The sequence below is a fragment of the Mus caroli genome, chromosome 8 (assembly GCF_900094665.2).
Source record: "Mus caroli chromosome 8, CAROLI_EIJ_v1.1, whole genome shotgun sequence".
NCBI lineage: Eukaryota > Metazoa > Chordata > Mammalia > Rodentia > Muridae > Mus > Mus caroli.
Genome location: NC_034577.1, coordinates 100,296,142 through 100,314,466, shown reverse-complemented (window position 1 = coordinate 100,314,466; position 18,325 = coordinate 100,296,142). Strand labels below are relative to the sequence as shown.

Here is an 18,325-nt window from a genome sequence, read left to right as displayed (position 1 = left end):
TAACTCTGCCGACGTCCACTTTATCTTGAGAATAAGTGTGTTTCCTTGTGTTTTATTTTTGAGAGATACGGACATTGCAGTATGGCCCAGGCTAGCCTACCACTGTCAGGATTAAATGTTTCTTTGGTCTCAGCCTTCTGAGTATCTTGAATTATATTCACATGCTACCAAGGCTAGAATAACACCCGCTGCCCCCTATCTGAAAGTCTCGAACTATGGAGCCCTGGTTGGCCTGCAACTCTTCTTGCAGGCCAGGCTGGTTTTGGTCTCATGGAGATCTGCCTGCTTCTTCCTCTAGAGTGCTGGGTTTAAGGTGGTCACCTTTTGGAAGAGTCTGTACACAGTGAGCTGCCACATAAGAAACAGGCTAGAAGATCTAAATATTCAAAAAGCTGAATAAGCATGCTAATGAATATATAGCTACGCTATATATATTACGTGTGCATGTTTACGTATTAATATCATTTAACTTAACCATTAAAGTCATCAATCAAACATTTTGTTCCAAATCATGGGTAAATACAGAATGTCTGAAACATACTTTGGTAATAAGGACACAGTCACGGTAAGAGGAAGGATTAGAATTCATTTATTTATTAGATTTTGTTCCCTTTTTGCTTGCAGTTTTGAGAGGGAGAAGGGTATTTAGACTAATGTGCATAATCTACGGAAAAAAAGGCGATTCAAAGCGTCAAGCCAAAACATAAAATATATAAACAAAGGGCCGTGTGCATTGCAGAGCTTCTAAACTTGGGTGTTGTTTAGCACTGAAGCACAGTTTCTCTCGTCCATGTGTCATCAAAACCCTGCTTTATAAACTGGGAAAGGGCTCCAGCAAACCCAGGACTACAGACGGAGAAACGGGTACAGGAAGGCGATAGGACCTGTAATCCTGGTAGTCAGTGGACAGTAACGCAAACAGCAAACCCCTCCGGCTCTGAGTGTCCCCGACTCGGAACCGACCCTGGCTAAGTCAGCATCTTCCCGATTCTGCTTCACAGCTGCACAAGGACAGTGTGTCCACGGTGGGTGAGCTAATGTGATGGTGTGCAGAGCCCTTTGGAGTTTGACCGTGCTGTGGACACTTTGGGAAAGGCAGCCCCACAAAAGCCTAAAAATCACGTGATGTGCACAGCAGAGGGTTAAAATTCTACTTGGCGTTACATTTCCAGCCATCTTGTTTGTTCCTGCTACACATGTTTATTACCGTACTTATTGACTCTTTTATGCCTAGGTATTTCGAACTCTTCTATCATATAATTTTCCTTCCATTTCTGTTTTTGTTTACATGGAAGAAGGACTTACTTAGTCTTGAGTTCCTCAGTATATTTGTAGGCAAAAATCTTTTGTTTTCCTTCCGCTGCCTGCCTCGATGTTGCTGGACTTATGTATCTTACTTGACAAGCTCTAAGCAGGTAAACTTTTCAACGGTAGGAAAAATTCCATCCTGCCACTTTAAAAGGAGAAATAACCCTGGTATATAATGAACCAACAAGAATTTTAGCACTTTTCACTGATATCCTACTATATAAAGGTTTCGAGGCATCAGCCATTTTCCTGTTATAAAATATTTATTTATTTCAGTTTATAGATAGATATACTTTTTTATGTTAGAAAACTGCAGGGTAAGGAAAAAAATGCTTCACAATTTAATGCTATTACTTCTGGTTGGGTAATAGTAGAAATCACTTAATATATACATACGATATGGAAACTACTGCCTCATTGTATGCTGGGAATGATTAATTATGCTTTTACATTAGAACAAAGGCGAAGCGAACATATGGTATTATGGCTTCGATACAGGTAATTCATTGTGGTACGAAACAGCCATGTACGGACCAAACAATAATCACTTACTACATGGGAATAAAGCAACCCCCCCCCCACTGAAAAATGGAGAAAGGCCTCTTTCTGCCTCTAATTAGTTTTTAATAAATGATACATAATAAATGGCAACATCCTAATTAGTCACAGTTTAGGCACAGTCCTTGAATGGGGGCGGGGATGTAGGAACGGTGGCAGCTGTTTGTACAGCCCGTGGGGCTTTCTGTTGGAGGGTAATGCGCTTGAAGTCTGGAAATGTGCATGGTTTCCTAAGGTCCTTCCAGGTAATCCATGACTCAGGGCCTGTAGGTTCTTTACAGCACATGTTAATAGCCTCTGTTCTCTCTCCCCACCCCAATTAACACCCAGTACACAACACAGCTGTTTTTCATGTAAAAGATGTGACAAGCACCCTGACATTTAAAAGCCACCCCCCACTCCCCACTCCCTTCTTTTGTTTTCCTTTCTCAATGCTAGGGACTGAGCCTCCTCAGGAGCACACTAGGTCAAGTGTGCTACCAAGGCACCATTTCCCCATCCGCTTCTGTTTACTGTTTAAATTGACATGGGGTCTTAGGAAGTTGGCTAAGAGGGCCTCGCATCCAACTCAGTAGCAGATCTTGAGCTTGTGATCCTTCTGCCCTGGTCCTCAGAATAGCAGGAAGACAGGCCTGCGCCGCTAGGTCTAGTTAGTTTTGAGGGTTTTTCAAGACGGTGTTATTTGGTTCCCTGATGCTATAAGACAGCCCGTGGACATTTTTCATGGTACAGGGCAGTTCTCAACCTGTGGGTCATGACCCCCTGGGGGAGTAAACACTTTCACAGATATCAAATCATATCCTGCATCTCAAGTATTTACATTACAAACCATACCGGGAGCAAAACCACAGTTATGAACTAGCAATGAAATTAATTTTATGATTGGAGTTTCACTATATCATGAAGAACTGTATTAAAGGGTCAAAGCATTAGGAAGTCTGAGAACCACTACAGTAGAGGAAAGGAACCAAAGATTCTTCTGATATATGGTCTTTTATTTTAGTATTTTCCATAGGCTTCCTTAGCTAGTGAAGACGGAGACCTTACCAGCACATGCATTTAGCCAGTCTTGAACAGTGGTAGTCTGCTTTCTACACAATACTATGCTATTTATTTATTTATTTATTTATTTATTTATTTATTTATTTATAATTGAGTCTCCTTCACAGTTGCCTGAGGAAGGAGGCGCATTGAGAAGGCAGGTTTGTCACTTGACAGAACAAAGTCGTGCTGCACATTCCCTGACTGTACTCGTCTCTCCATGCCTGCATTAACTGCATCCAGAGCTCTAACGTCAGGCTGCCTGCATGCATGCACTTTTCCATGCAAAGACATGGAAACTTGGCGTATTTTCTCAGAATAGAGAACCTTGGAGAAAAAAAATCTATTGCTTGCTCTGAAACATGGAAGAGACATGTTTACATATTGAGCCTTTGACCAACTACTCCTGAATAACCAAAGACAATTCATTCTGAAAGATTTTAACGTACAATTTTCCTTACGGGAATCTCCTCCGTTCCCAGTGGGATTACCTCGTGATTGCCTTTGTCCTCAAACCATACGCTCTTTCTATGCTGAACATGTTGAGGAATGCTCAAATGTGCAGGATTTAATGTACTCTATCATCAACATGCATGTAGCCTCTCTACATGCCCTTTATCAAGCTGCACGTGGAACAAAAGCAGAAAGGATCTTTTTTGTCAGATGGACACATGTATGGGAAGCCAGGTCGCCTTCCATGACATAGCGTCGCCAAGCTACTGGATACACACGCGTGCATACTACACGCAATGTAGGTGCATTTTTATATAAGGATTGCAATCTGCATTATGCCCTCGCATTTCTTCATACTGTGGTCTTCTGGCCACACCTGCATACATTGTGCAACCCCACTTCTGTTGAGTTCCATCCACCCAGCGCTGCAGAGCCTGGGTAGTGGGAGCTGCATCTTTCCCTTCGTTAACTGTGACCGGCTATTTACACCCTAACAATTCTGGCACAGAGCTGATTTAGCATTTTTATTGGAATGTGAAAGCTCTAAAAAGAAGGAAAAAAATCTAATCAGGCAGAAGAGATAGAAAACTTGCTGAATTTTCTCTCCCCCCACTCCAGGACCCCCCTGAATCCTATCAAAAGCACATCTTCCATTCATTGCTTCCCAGTGTCATTATGACAAGCGGCTACAAATCAATAGCAGAGGGAGAGGCAGGACCAGTCCGCACTCACCAAGTGATAAAGATTCACTCTCAGCCCCGATTTGCTAATAGCCCATAATAGCAGCCATTGGCGCCCTGCATTAAATCATACATTTCACTCCGCGTTTATTATGGGATTTTTAAAACTCCTCACCAAATTGGATTTTCTCGATGGTCTCTAATTTCCACATTTATCATTTAAAATTAAACTCCGCCGTGGAGAGGGGGTAGGGGGGTTGGGGTGGGGGTAGAGAAGGAGAAGGTAGAGAGAGGCCAGACAGTAGCATATTTTTCCTTTTCACCCCTCCCTTTTATGAAAACCCATAAATAACACCAGGTATCAAAGCCACAGCAGCTGTGGTCATACTTGCTTTTAGTATCAAAAAAATCCTAGAAATCAGCTTGGAGTGGTCCTTATGTGCTGGGGTATGGAAGAAAATGATAATTCCAGATGGTGAGACATCTATGTACAGAGGAGGTTTCAAACAAAGGATGCCGGTTAAAACCGCTCTCAGGAACGCCACAGTGAAGGTGAATTTACCAAAAAAAAAAAAAAAAAAAAAAAAAAAAAAAGCCATCGGAAACAAATATGTTGCATTTTGCAAATATGTCAGTGTTTATAAAGATTACATTTCTCTTATTCCAAACCTCAGGGAGAGATGAGAAGAGAAAATTTGCATCAGGTTCTCGTTCTGAAATAGCTTGTTTGGCCTTCTATATTCTCCATTGGAAAATCTCATAGAGCAGCCCGGGTTGCGGAAGCAGAAACCTAAGTAATCTCTTACCCACACCCCACAGGTACCCCAGGAACATGAGCAGCAACCCCCGGGACCCTAAATCACCATACATGTGAGTATGCAGCTTATTAATAAAATGGTTTTGTAATCTTTGGGCATAAAGGTGAAAATTGAGATGCATGTCCATAGCCTAACAGTACAAAGGCCCATTTTCTCAAGGTTGCCCAAGTATGGCCAGATGGTAAGTGCTGTACCATGGGACCTGGAGAGAGCAGGCATAGAGATGCTGGAAGATGCCGGGTCTTAGCAAGGCAAACAGTAACCTGGGCACTTCCTCAGCAGGAAAGCCCAGATATCTACGTCATTATTTTTAAGAGACAGAGGAATTAACTGGTAGGTTATTAAAAGAGTTAAAATTTCCAGCCACTCCATAAAAGTACTGTATGTAGTTAATTAATTTGGTTTTGGGGTTCTGCTTATCTTTTGTTTTTTAAGTTATTTTTAAAAAATGTGTAGGGGTTATTTATCCAGCATGTATGTATGTCTGTGCCCACTGTGTGCCTGGAGCCCACAGAGTCCAGAAGAGGCAGAGGAGCCCCTGCAACTAGAATTACACACAGGTGTGAGCCACCATGTGGATGCTGGGAATCACACGCAGGTCCTCTGGAAGAGCAGCCAGTGCTCTGAAACCCTGAGCCATCTCTTCAGCCCCAATATTTTTGATAAAATTATCTAAAATGCTTTTAGTAATCTTTGAGAAGTATCTACCATTGATTTTTTTCAACTCATTTTCTCTCTCCCTTTTTAAAAGTTAAAAATAACAGTGTTTTCCTGTTGCCCCTTTCCCTTTCTCTTCCACTCCACATAATCTATATCTTGATTTTAAGAAAGTTTTTGTTCAAAGAACACGCTGAAAAGTGAAGCAAAAAAAAAAAAAAGTATGCTATCAGTTTTCACTAGGAACAAACATTTGCATAGATAGCATCCACAAGGGCCAGCATTTGTCAGTGTCCCAGAAGCCCCCTGTACTTTTCGATCCATTCCAACTCTATAAAGGTGGCTCTCTATCTTGCTGTTCTGACATCATAGACAAATTCTGCCTACCTTTGACCTTCACAGAAACAGGATAATCCAATGTGCACACCGTGTGTCTATCTCCTTTTATTCAAAGTTATATAAGTCTAATGCATGTTGATGTATCAACATAGTTATAATTTATTCATTTTCACACCCACAGAGCAGGGATCAGCAAACTCTCGCCAGAGCATCAAACCTGGTCCTTTGCTTTTGTATGGCCTGTGAGCTGAGTAAGATGTTTCTGTTTTGAAATTGTTTTTAAAAATCAAAATAATAACTTTTGCTATATATGCAATATAAAAAACAAAAACAAAAAACATTGAATTTGAGAAGTTGTAAATAAAATGGGTGGGGGAGTGTGGCAGTTCCAGGCTGCTCTCTAAATACCGTCCAGGGCTGCTCACATGCTGTAACAAAAGGAAATGAGCAGCTGGGACAGAAAGTCATATCCCAAAGACTAGCACATTGACAATCTGGTCATTTCCAGAGCAAGTTTATACTCCCTCCTTCAAGTGTTCCATTGTGTGACTGTACACAATTTATTTACCCTCTACTGTTAAAAGACATTTGGGTTGTTAAAAGAAATAGGGCATACACATTCTAGAAAGTGTCTTTGGTAAAGATATACATATAGAGAACAATGGTCCTGCTAGGCACAGGTGACATGTACTCTCTGTGCATTTACTGGCAATCAGTTTTCTATAAGTGCCATTGAATTGATTCACAGTCCCATCGGCAGTAGACAATAACCTGAGCTGCGGTTCTCTCGTTAGCTCTTGTTAGTCTTGTTCATCCAGGTGTTTTGATTTGCATTCTCCCCGTGTGTTACAGGAGCAGATATCCTCCTGCACACTGGAATTTTGTTTAGCTTGAGCTTGTGCAAGGCTTGTGCGGGCTGTGGCGGTCTTGGTGAGTTCGTATGTGTGTCTGGCTGGTTGTGTCCAGAAAATGCTGTTTCCTGGAGTCTTTCACCACCGTTGCTCGTAACAATCCTTCTGACCTTCTTCCACAGACATCTCTGAGCCTTCAGGGATTGGTGTGATGAAGATAGCCCACTTAGGACTCAGCATTTCAGTCTCTTTTTCTTTACACGCTGACCAGCTATGGATGTTTGTGTTGATTACCACCTACTGCAAGAAGCACCTTCCCTGCACTGATGATGGTTGGGCACTGCACTGATCTGTGGGTACAAAGTTCAACCCCAACCCCCATGTGTTTATGTGTGCGTCTGTGTGTATGTATGTGTGTGCACGCATGGGAGTGTGTGTGTGTGCATGAATGTGTCTCTGTGTATGTTCGTGAATATGTATCTGTGTGTCTCTGTATGTGAATGTTTGTGCATGTGTCTGTTTAAATGTGTGTGTGTGTGTGTGTATGCATATAATATGCTGAGTTCACTTACTGTTGTGCATATGTATATGATTTTGGGGTAACCACTTGGTATTGGATAACCAATTAGCAGGCTGATCCCTGGGGAAGACTAGTCACCTAATCTTGCTTTCAATTCTGCTACATAATTTTGCAGATACCCTTAATCAAGTAAAAATTCCTTTCTATCCCTGGTTTTTATTACAAATTTGTATTAAGGTTTATTGACGATTGGGGAGGGGAGGAATCCGGCAAGATGATCATGTGACTCCTGTCTCTCCTTTGGCTGACATGGCACATAGTACTGACTTAGAAATGCTAAGGCACTCAGGCATTTCTAGAATGCCACACCCAAGCATCATTTGCAATAATTTCTATATGTTAATAGATTCGGCTTAGTGAAATTTTGATTTTTTTTAAAATAGAATGATTACGAGAAAGACTAGCTTGTAGCTTTCTGTTCTGCCCGCATCCTCGTTTGGTTTCTACCATCTTCTTTATGCTTCTCGAAAGCCTAGTGGATGCTCTGAGCTGCTTTAGACAGGCAGCTGCAGTGCTGGGATAACAGAGCAGGGCGCTCCGAGACAGGCACTTCTTACATTCTACTTCCAGAAGGTTCGTGGCTCACTGTTTCCTAGCCTGCCCTTCTCTGTACAGCCTTTTGGAAATTCTAAAATTTCTATGTTTAATTCTACTTTCAGGATGTCTACAGTAAGGGCTTTTGTTAGTAACAGCATCTTAGGTTACTACCATCGGCAAGAAGAAGTATTTTAGGAAACGATAAAGAGGTAGACGATATATTCACCACCCTGGATGGATTTATAATCCAGTAAAATAAGCACTCCCTTTTAAAAAATTATAAATCAACTTTGAGATTCATCTTTAATTAAATTTTTTCATTCAAGTTCACGAAGCCTTAAAAAAATGACTTCTATTATAATGCAGGAAACAAATTAGCAGGGGGAAAGTTGGAAAAAAAAAAAGCAGAAAGAAGGTACAAAATAATTCACAGTCCCCCCCACAAAGACAGTGATTGCTAGCATTTAAATTTGTTGCAGGCAATCCTCAAAAATTTACATTCTCATATTTTCTTTATAGTAAATAGCTCCATAGTTTAAATGATTAATTTTACCAGCATACAACTTTCTATTTTTTTCTAGGCTTTTCCCAAACTTTTTATAAAGATAAATTTTGAAAATAGCTTCTATAGTTTTTAAAATGATAAAATATAGTAATTAGGAAATTTATTTGAACGTGCGAAATGAAACTATTCTTTTTTTTCTTGGTGAATCCGATATGGATCCCGATTCAGAAAGTTAATGTTGCATGCTTGATAGGTCCCTGTCTTGTCACATCCTCTCCTTTAAGGAGTCCTCATCTGAGATATGTGCAGGGAATGAGCAAGATGGCGCAGCAGGTAAAGATGCTTGCTGGACACACCCGAGGACCTGTGTTCCAACCACACGATCCACCTTTATGTAGACGGAGAGACCTGGCTATTTCTCCAACCATGTTCTCTCATCTCCACAAGTGGGTGCAGAATGGGAAAGACCTCCAATAAATAGAATGGATACTAACATTTCAAAAGATGGATGCAAAAACACTTTTGAATTTTTCTATAGGACCCTGAGACAGGATTGCTATGTTAAAAGCTGCTTTAGCCTAGTGACGGGAGGCACAGGCTCTGAGATGGCTACATGCAAGTCAACTTGGTCAGCTGATTTCAATCTTCCCGGTCTCCATTGCTTCTCTCTAAAGTGGAGGGAATAATGATAACTAATGCCCTCTTGCAGTTGTGAGGACTGAGAAAGTTGGTAAAACAAAGGCCCTTTAGGTCTGCAGCCAGCGCTCAGCAAGCATTAGTGTGTGTAGGAAGCTGGAGAGCTGCCCCCTATCAAATGTATTGAAGGGACAGCTAGCTATACTTCCAGTTGTTTGATTTAAAGTCTCCCCAATGCTGCTCACCTCAAAATCCTAAAGCTGGCTGATTTCTGCTGTTTCATGCCTGCTGGCGGTCATATATGTTCTGTATCTCATTCCTAAGACAACGCAGAAGCTCTCTGGGTTTAAGTTTTGTTTGTGAGTCCTGGCTTTTATTCTAAGTGTCTATCTAGGCTAACTCCATCAGCTGTGTATAGATAAAAACTGAATGGAAGTCATAAATACGGGGAGGGGGGGTATGCGCATTGTCAGGATTCCTCCAGGTTTCTCTTTTGTTTATTTAGTCTAGAATTCACAGAGTCCAGGCCTTCTCTGTTCAATTAAAGGGACAATTAGAGAGCTGACACTCAATAAATGTTTATCACTTGGAGTTATGCAATGAAAGATGGAAGAAATTAAAATGAACTGGGGGAAAAGAAACAAGCCAGGGGCAAGAAAGAACTTTAATAAAAATTCAAACTACATACGCTAAACAGTTCTTTTTGATGTTGTGATACTTTATGTCATCGCGAGAGGCCAGAATGAACTGGTTTCAAGTCTTAAAAATCTAAGCCTGGAGGCTTCCCTTAATCTGCCCACAAGGCTGTTGAACATTGTTGCAATTATAATTTCCATAAGAGACAATATTTGTTCCTTTACAAAATGGCAACATTGTTTGGAAAAACATTCATTTTGTGAAACACTCAGAGATGGTCAAGGGATGGGTGTTTTTCAAGATGCGTGTGTAAAAGAAGGTACTCACACTGGACAAGGAGTTTTAATTGTGAGTCGAGTCCTTGCATTCTGAGTGCCAACTTTAGACAATTACTCTTCTGTGGATTCCACCGAGTGTCCTCACACTTTTAAAAAACTGTTTAAGAATCTGAAGCATCCTGTGGCTTATTGATTTTTGTAACCGCACACTCGGCCACTAATGTTCATCACGGTGTCTCTCCCGGCTACTGTTTCTCGGGAGGAATGGAAGTTAGAAAATGTGACGTGGTGATTCCAAATGGGAGGAGTCAGTGTAAAATCTGAACAGGGAAGGAGGGATCTCAAACCACAAGCAGAAATACCTTCCTCCCACATGGGACCGATCTGTGAAACCCAGTTCAGTTCAGCACACTGGCAAACAGTGACTCAGGTAGATAGTCTGAGAACACAGTGGCATGTCAACAGGACAGTTTTCTGTGCAACAACAGCAAAATCAACCAAACAAAAAAACTGAAAAAAACAAAATCAAAACAAAAGATACCAACACACACACACACACACACACACACACACACACACACACCTCTTGAAGTTCTTTTTGATGCCTGAATGTATTTACATCTAATATTACCTGGGAACAATCACGTCTCACCCAGCCTATATGCTGGCAAGTGGCTGTTAACTCTTTTGTGTCTTTGAGCATTTAGGGTTCCTTTGATTTAAAAAAAAAATCTCGTCAGACATCTTTTCTAAGCCATTTTTGCCTCTAAAGTCAGTAATCAACCATGGATTCTATCATTACTCTAAAGCTATGCATGTAAGATATTTCCAAAGTGATTCTGCTCTTTGCACTTCCAGCAGTGGTTTTCTGTATCTAATACAATTTCATCCTGTAAAGGTGCACACACTCAGATCGGCTTCCATACATTTTTCAAAGTACCGTCTGCAGTGCAAGAGGCAGCAGAACATGAATAGGTGTTCAAAAGTTAGACCGCTTGGATTTGAACTCAGGATCTCTCAGATAAATGCCTGTGTGGCCTTGGGCAGTTTACTTCGCTTTTCTTCATTGGTAAAATTGGAGATGCAATTGTATCTAATAGTGTTCATTGAGAACCAAACACATGAACATCATAAAAATACCATATAAAATAGTCAGTCCATACTTATTATTTTTCTTCTTACAGTCTCCAGATTGTAAAGAAGGAATGGCTAGTGGTGTATCTTCCCTGCAGTCAAAGTGGTTCTTTTAAAACCTTAGTAAGATTAGATCCCTCTTCTGATCAAAACCATTCAGACGCTTCCTGTCTTGTTCAAAGTCATTGTCAATACCCGGCCCTAGCTGGCTTAAATTCTCTTCGAACCTAGCCTTCACTTTCTCTCCCTACTATTTCTTTCCTCCTTCATACTACTTGAGTCTCCTGGTGTCTTTGCCCCTAGCCTGTGTTAGACATGCTTCTGTTTCAGGTCCTTTTAATGACTCCTCCCTTCCAAATAAAACAGTCTTTTTCCAGAAACAAACTTATTCTGCCCACACACGGTAAAAGAGCAAATCTGTTTGAACCTAAGGCCGTCTTGGAACCCTTCATCTTATCTGTCTCTATAGTACTTATCTCTCCTAACAAAAAACGTACCTTCTGGTGAGAAAATCACCTTAGAAGGGTTTAATTAAGTATGATAATTGCTGACAAAAAAAAAATCTTCTCTAGTTGGTTGATCCTGTTGGCATGGAAAGCCATGGCAATTTTCAAAATCTATCCGGTAGACTTCGAAGGAGTAGGGTGTCACGGTTACCATTTGAGCTTTGTGGGAAGTCCTTCCTAATTCCATTGCTTTTGTTTCCTGAAATGTGAACTGCACCCAGGATTTGAAGTCCACCATTCCCATGCATGTCTGAAGGCATAAGAAGTTCACATTGTATCACACTGTGATGTGCTATAACATTTTCTCATGTCTGACAACATTTATTTTAGAGTTTGATTCCCAGTGATACGTCTAGGCACGGCTCATTGTTTACTGCATTTCTCTGTGTTTTCCTGAATGAATACCCTCAAATCTACTCATCCTTTTTCTTACCACCACAGTTAGGCTTTGTCAATGATCCACAAGTATTTACCATATAGCAACAAGCGTTCATTTTTCCCTTCTTGTGATATACGAGAGTTTACAAAGCATATATGAGTATTTTCAGCTCTCCTAAATAGCATCAAACCCCAAGTAGCTAGAAAAGTAATGACCACAAGCCACACAGTGACGGCAGCTCTTTAGAGTACCACCTGTAGATTTTGAGATTAGGTTATTTTCTTGTGTCTGTGTTGATAGATATTTTCCATTGATTTGTGTTAAGTGGATGAGAGTGAAATAGTATCTGCAGTAAATATGTGTTATTTAAACATTTATTTATGGTGTGTGTGTGTGTGTGTATGTGTGTGTGTGTGTGCGCGCGCGCCCGTGCACCATGGCTTGCATATAGAGGTCACAGGGAAACCTGCAGGAACAGGTTCTCTTTTACACTGTGAGCACTGCGGATCAATCTCTGGAGGTCAGGCTGGGTGGCAAGTGCCCACATCCATGGCCGCATCTCACCAGCCCAGGTCTTGAAGCTGCACGGTACTTGACTCTCATCACAATGGGTAGAGCTGATGTTAAGGACAGTGTGGCCTTCATGATCCTGATTCTTCCTGTTAACAGAGTTCTCCTGCCCATTTATCCAGATCTTTTCCAGCTTTCAGGAAGGTTCATCATTTACTTGGTAAAGATTATGTATTTCCCCCTATTGATTTATTCCTATTGATTGATAGTCTTTATTGTCATAAATGGAATTTTTCAAACCTTCATTTTCTTCCATGGCAATACCTGGCAGATAATCGATTTATAGCACTAATTATGTGCATTAGAAAAAAAAAAAGACTTGAGTCAGTAATCTAAGTTCGACTTTCAGGAACTTTGAAAAAGAAGAGCAAAGTAAATTGGAGGCAAGCAGGATGGGAGAAATGATTGAGACAAGCAGAATTTGTTGACGTTGAAAATAGTGAGATAGTTGACAAAAATCAATGTGATGGAGACCTGGTTTGTTTTCTGGACGTAGTGTCTCCTTACATTGCCCAACCTGGCCTTGAACTTGGGGTCCTCCTATCTCAGCGCCTCAGCAGGTGGGGCAGAAGGTCCACATCAACACAGCAAAGAACTTCTTTCTTTCTTTGTAGAAAACATTAATAAATTGACACATCTCCAGCAATTAGTGGTATTACTAATGAAACAGAAATATTGCTTTATCCACATATAAATCAAAAGAATAATGGAAAAAGGATTACAAATAACTCTGCACATAAGAGTCTCATGACTTAGATAAAACAGACCAGTTCTTACAATCAAAATCCCAAAGTATAACTCACTCAGTAGGACACAGGTCATGTGACCAGCTCTGGAAATATAAAAGCAACTGAATCCATGATTGAAAACTATCACAGAAGGGATTGCCAGGCCAGAATGTTTTATTGGAGAATTTTATCCAAAGTTTAAATGAAATTTATATCAAGCCCCATTATTTCAGAACACAGAAGAAATACTTCTTGGTTCACTCGATGAATCCAGCAGTATGTCGACAGTAAATTGAACAAAAATAGGAAAAAAAAAAAGGAAGAAGAAGACACAATAAAGGAGGGAATGAAATTATAGACTAAGGTTCTGCTTAAAAATAGAGGCAAAATGAATAACAAATTAGCAAATATAAGTCAACAGCACAGAAGAATAATATATGCAGAGAACACAGTTGGACTTACTGCAGAGATGCAAAGCTTATTAAGCATTAGAAAATAGATCAGTAGTTTTCATTATTATTAAAAAGTTGGGTCTTGCTGGGTAGTGGTGGCATACGCCTTTAATCCCAGCACTTGGGAGGCAGAGACAGGCGGATTTCTGAGTTTGAGGCCAGGCTGGTCTACAAAGTGAGTTCCAGGGCAGTCAGGGTTATACAGAGAAACCCTGTCTCGAAAAACCAAAAAAAAAAAAAAAAAAAAAAAAGTTGTTGGGTCCTATGATCTTATCAACTGATACAAAGAAAGCATCAAGAAGGTCACTAGGCACCCATGATAATGGCCTCATGGGAATAAAGGACAGCTTTCTCAACTTGATCAGGAGTGCCTATGAAAGGCACAGCTAATGGTACGCTTAACTAACTATCACAGGCTCAATGTTTTCCTTCTAAGACTTGAACACGGCACTTGAAGAAACAATGACGTATCAGCAGATGATGCTGGACAAATTAAGACATCCAAATGTAAAAATGAAGAACCTTGATCTAGGTGTCAGGCCTTATACAAAGATTAATTTAATTACAAGCTGTAAACATGGCACGCTAAATGTGTCCCCTTCTAGAGGTAGGGCTAGGCAAAGAGGCCTTAGGTTTGAGGACATTACATATGAAAGGAAAAAATATTCTCCCAGGTCACTTCAAAAATAAAACCTTTTGCTTTGAAAATAACCAGGCCAAGGAAATGAAAAACGGCAAGCTAGGAAGGCAGGCCTTCTGATGAAGAACTACTGTTTAGACTTTGTACAATGGAGGGCCAACAGTGAAGCGGCACACAAGTCCATTGAGCATGAACTACAGACAGTTCCACCAAAGAAGACACTCAGACAGTGAATAGACACGCAAAAAGATGGCTGGCATCGCATTCAAAGCTCCTTCCTTGGGAAATGCATGTTAAAACCACACCAAGACATCACTAGATACCTATTGTAACTCCTAAAACGAAAGAGTCCCCCAAATTCTACTTGGGAAACACAGAAACTGGACTGACCACACATTGCTGGCCAACTATCAAACAGCACGGTCATTCTGAAAAAGAAGACCAACGTTTTCTCTAAGAAGAAAGAAAGAAAAAAAGGACCAACATTTTCTTTACAAAGAGAGAATTTCATAAAAACATGAAATTTAACCAGAGCACTTATTGCAACGAAATACAGATTCTTAAACATTAAAGAGTTTACAGTTGTGTAGTTAAACAGTGGCTCCCCAAAACACACTTTCAAGTCCTATTTTGTAGAACCTATTAGTTCTTTCTATACATCATCAAGAGTCTTGAGATTAAAAGACTGTGCCACAAATCAGGATACAAGTGTCTTTACTAGAGAAACGAAGAGACATTTGATGTAAGGGACAGAGGCCAAGACTCCAATGATATGGCTACAGTTTTAGCCCTATGTTCCAGTATCCAAGGGAAATATATTTATTCACAAATAGTTAAGTGGAACACTCATTTTGTATTATATTATGGCTACAAGCCCAAGGGGGTCTAGGAAGTGGAATGTGGTGGTTGAATAGGTTTGGCCACCCACAGATTCACATGTTTGAATGCTTGACCCATAGGGAGTGGTACTATTAGGTGTGGAGTAGGTTGAAGGAAGTATGTCACTGTGTAGGTGGGTTTCTGAGGTCTCATATATAAATTCAAGTTATACCCAGTGTGGAATCAGAGTCTGCTCCTAGCTGCCTATAAAAGAAAGTCCCCTTCTGCTGCCTGTGAATCAAGGTGTGTAACTCTGGGTTCCTCCAGAACCACGTCTGCCTAATGTGGTTTTACCCTGGGTCCTCTTACGCTTTATTTGCCCTTAGCCGGTAAGCATGGGTGTCTCTGTACTTCCTGTGTAACTACTGGTTTCCATGATGCCACTAATTTACAGACTGCTTGCTCTAAGCTACACCAGTATATCATATTTAGAGCACAAGTACTTTAGTAAATGCTTTGATTCCTGCAGTAATTATTTGTAAATTTTCATTACATAAGTTCCAACCATTAACTTGAAATCTGGTTCACAGTCTGTCCCTTCACCATGTGCCGTGGACATTCAGGTACTTGAGGATAAATCCCAGATGCCACATCTCCCACTTGGTTGGAGGTTCCTGGCTTTCTGAATCCAAAAGCTTCTTCTAAGCATATTTGCACAGCTAAGGTTTTTATGTCTAGCCTAACATGCGGTTTTACCCTGAGTCCTCTTATATCTGAAATCTTTTCGGAGACATTTTCCTACTTGGTTTGAAAAGCTAATTTATATGCACGCTCTTCTCTTTTTGAGACAGGGTCTCTGCTGCTTGGTCTTGCCTTGAACTCATGATCCTCTTGCCTCAAGCTCAAGTTGCTGGGACTATCTGTACAGGTCATCCCTTCTAACACACAGGACACACATTCACACACTTACTTACACTCAGACAGCTGCTCTTCATTTTCTTGGGACAATGGTTACCAAAGGCAGCATGACCTTTTGTGACAAGCTCCCCCCCACCCCCTGCCAACCTAAAGAATACAGTGAATTTGCTACACCTGATATTTCAGACCTATTACAACCCTTTACTTGTATGTTGGCTTCACAACTCCATTGACCATGCCAATCTACTTGGTCTACCTCCAGGCCCAATCTGAGCCTTCCTAACCATGGTTCTTTAAAGACATGCCACAGGGATTTCATTAAGGACAGGACGAGGGAGAATGGACAATGGACAACCCTGAACACTGGGTTCTAGAGTTTCATTCAGAAAAAAATATCTACCTCTCTGGCCGAGAAGGTATCATGCCCCTGCCTGAAACTGTACGGTGCTTGCTCTCTACTCCTAGCGTGATTAGGTAGTACCTCTACTGCAATGACTTGTTATCACGGGGCCCTTAATGGAAAGTAAGCACTTTAAGAATGATATCATACCTTAGGTATCTTTCCTTAAATAAAGTAGTCGATGATTCAAAAAAGTTAACTAGCTCCAAACATTAAAGACGTTGTGGAAATATAATCATCTCCCCCCAGCACAAGGAATCACTATTCTACACGTGGCTGTATTTATATGTCACTTCATATAGGCATTCATAATTTAACATTAACGACTCCACGCTTCCATAGTGCTATATTTTGTTAACGGTTTGCTTGGCTCCACATGGCTTATGATATAGTCATGTTGATGGAAAACAGCTCACTATTAACCAACTGTGTGATGTCCTCTGGTACTAATCATCTCTAGGATATTTGTCAGTTCTCTTTTTCACGAGTACATGTTTGTGGTCACTAATTCCTACAACGTACCTAACTCTCCCATGTCTCTACACACAAATATGACAGTAACCTGAGTGTAATGGCTAAAAATATATTCACTCTATTGTAGGGTATGAACATGTTTGCCCTCAATATGTGGTACTGAAATGACTTCTCAGTCTCTGACTGTATTTTTACTGCTTATGCTGTGAATGGCAAAGGCTGTCAACTTGACTAGATCTAGAACCACCAAAGAGATGAGTCTCTGGGCATGTTAGTGACAGATTCTCTAGACTAGGTTAATTCTAGTGGAAAGACTCATCTTAATTTTGGTGGCGCCACTCTCTGGGCTGGGGTCCTGGACTGAATGACGAGGAGAAAATACACTGAGATGGAGTACAATGGCTCCATACCTTCAGACTGCAGACACAATGGGAGCAGCCACCTCCAGCGCCTGTGGCCACACCTTCCCTGCCATGATTGACAGCACCCTTTGGAAGTATGAGCCAAAATAAGTCCTTTGTTCTTTATCGTTGTTTGATTTTTGTTTTGTTTTGTTATAGCAACAAGACAAGTAACAAGACCAATTTTTGCCTTCCAACGAAAATAAATTAATTTAAAATGTATAGGCACATAAGTAGAGTTGTAGTTCTGCTTGTGTTTTTGTATATGGGTGTGTTTGCTTGTTTGAGACAAGTTCTTATGTGACCCTGGTTGGCTTGGTTTTCTCATTATTCCTGAATACATTTGAAAAACGTTTTATTTTTTCAGGGCAACTGTCTCAGCTGGGATTTTTCAGCTTATTGGCATAAAGTCATTATGCCCACTAAGGATGCTTTTTTAGCTCAGCAATTACATTCATGTAACTATTACAGGCACATGTAGAATAAAGGTCAGGACACACAGCTACAGAACACGTTGACATAGCAAGATCAGGTGTCTCTCTTGAGTCGGGGTAGTCATCCAATGGGGGTTATCTGATCCTAACCACTATGGGGCTAATCTCAGATGTGAGGGAACAAAATCACACTGCGGGTATGCAGAAGTCACCCATATATCCCGGGCTAACTCTGCAGGGCATAGCTTCTGGTCACTGCTCTTTGGGAAGTTTAAAACTATAACTTCTATCCAGTTATAATCTTATTTCTAGTCTTCCAGCTGAATGTAATTTAATCACAAAATGTCACTACTGTTAACCTAGCAATGGTGTTTCACAAACACAATTCACATTCAGACAACAGGGTCCTGGGAAAACGGAGCTAGGTAAATTATATTCTCTTATATTGTAAAATCATTAATTATAGGTAGGCCCCTTCTCCTTTATCATTTCTATTTGTTGATTTCTTCCTACCACTTAGGATTCATGTTTGTCAATTGCGTTAATGATTTAAAGAGTAACCCTCTAATTTGATACTTTAATTGAACACTTTG

General features: G+C 40.6%; 1 long non-coding RNA gene across 2 annotated transcripts in view; it reads left to right on the top strand.

Annotated features, from left to right (window-relative positions):
* LOC115031731 overlaps nucleotides 1–18,325 on the top strand; it is a 103,985-nt gene that overhangs the window by 29,793 nt on the left and 55,867 nt on the right. For both annotated transcript variants that reach the window (XR_003837383.1, XR_003837382.1), the window contains exons 2-4: nucleotides 4,860–4,910; nucleotides 6,707–6,784; nucleotides 6,888–7,057. This is a non-coding gene — a long non-coding RNA (uncharacterized LOC115031731). The remainder of the gene's footprint in view (nucleotides 1–4,859; nucleotides 4,911–6,706; nucleotides 6,785–6,887; nucleotides 7,058–18,325) is intronic.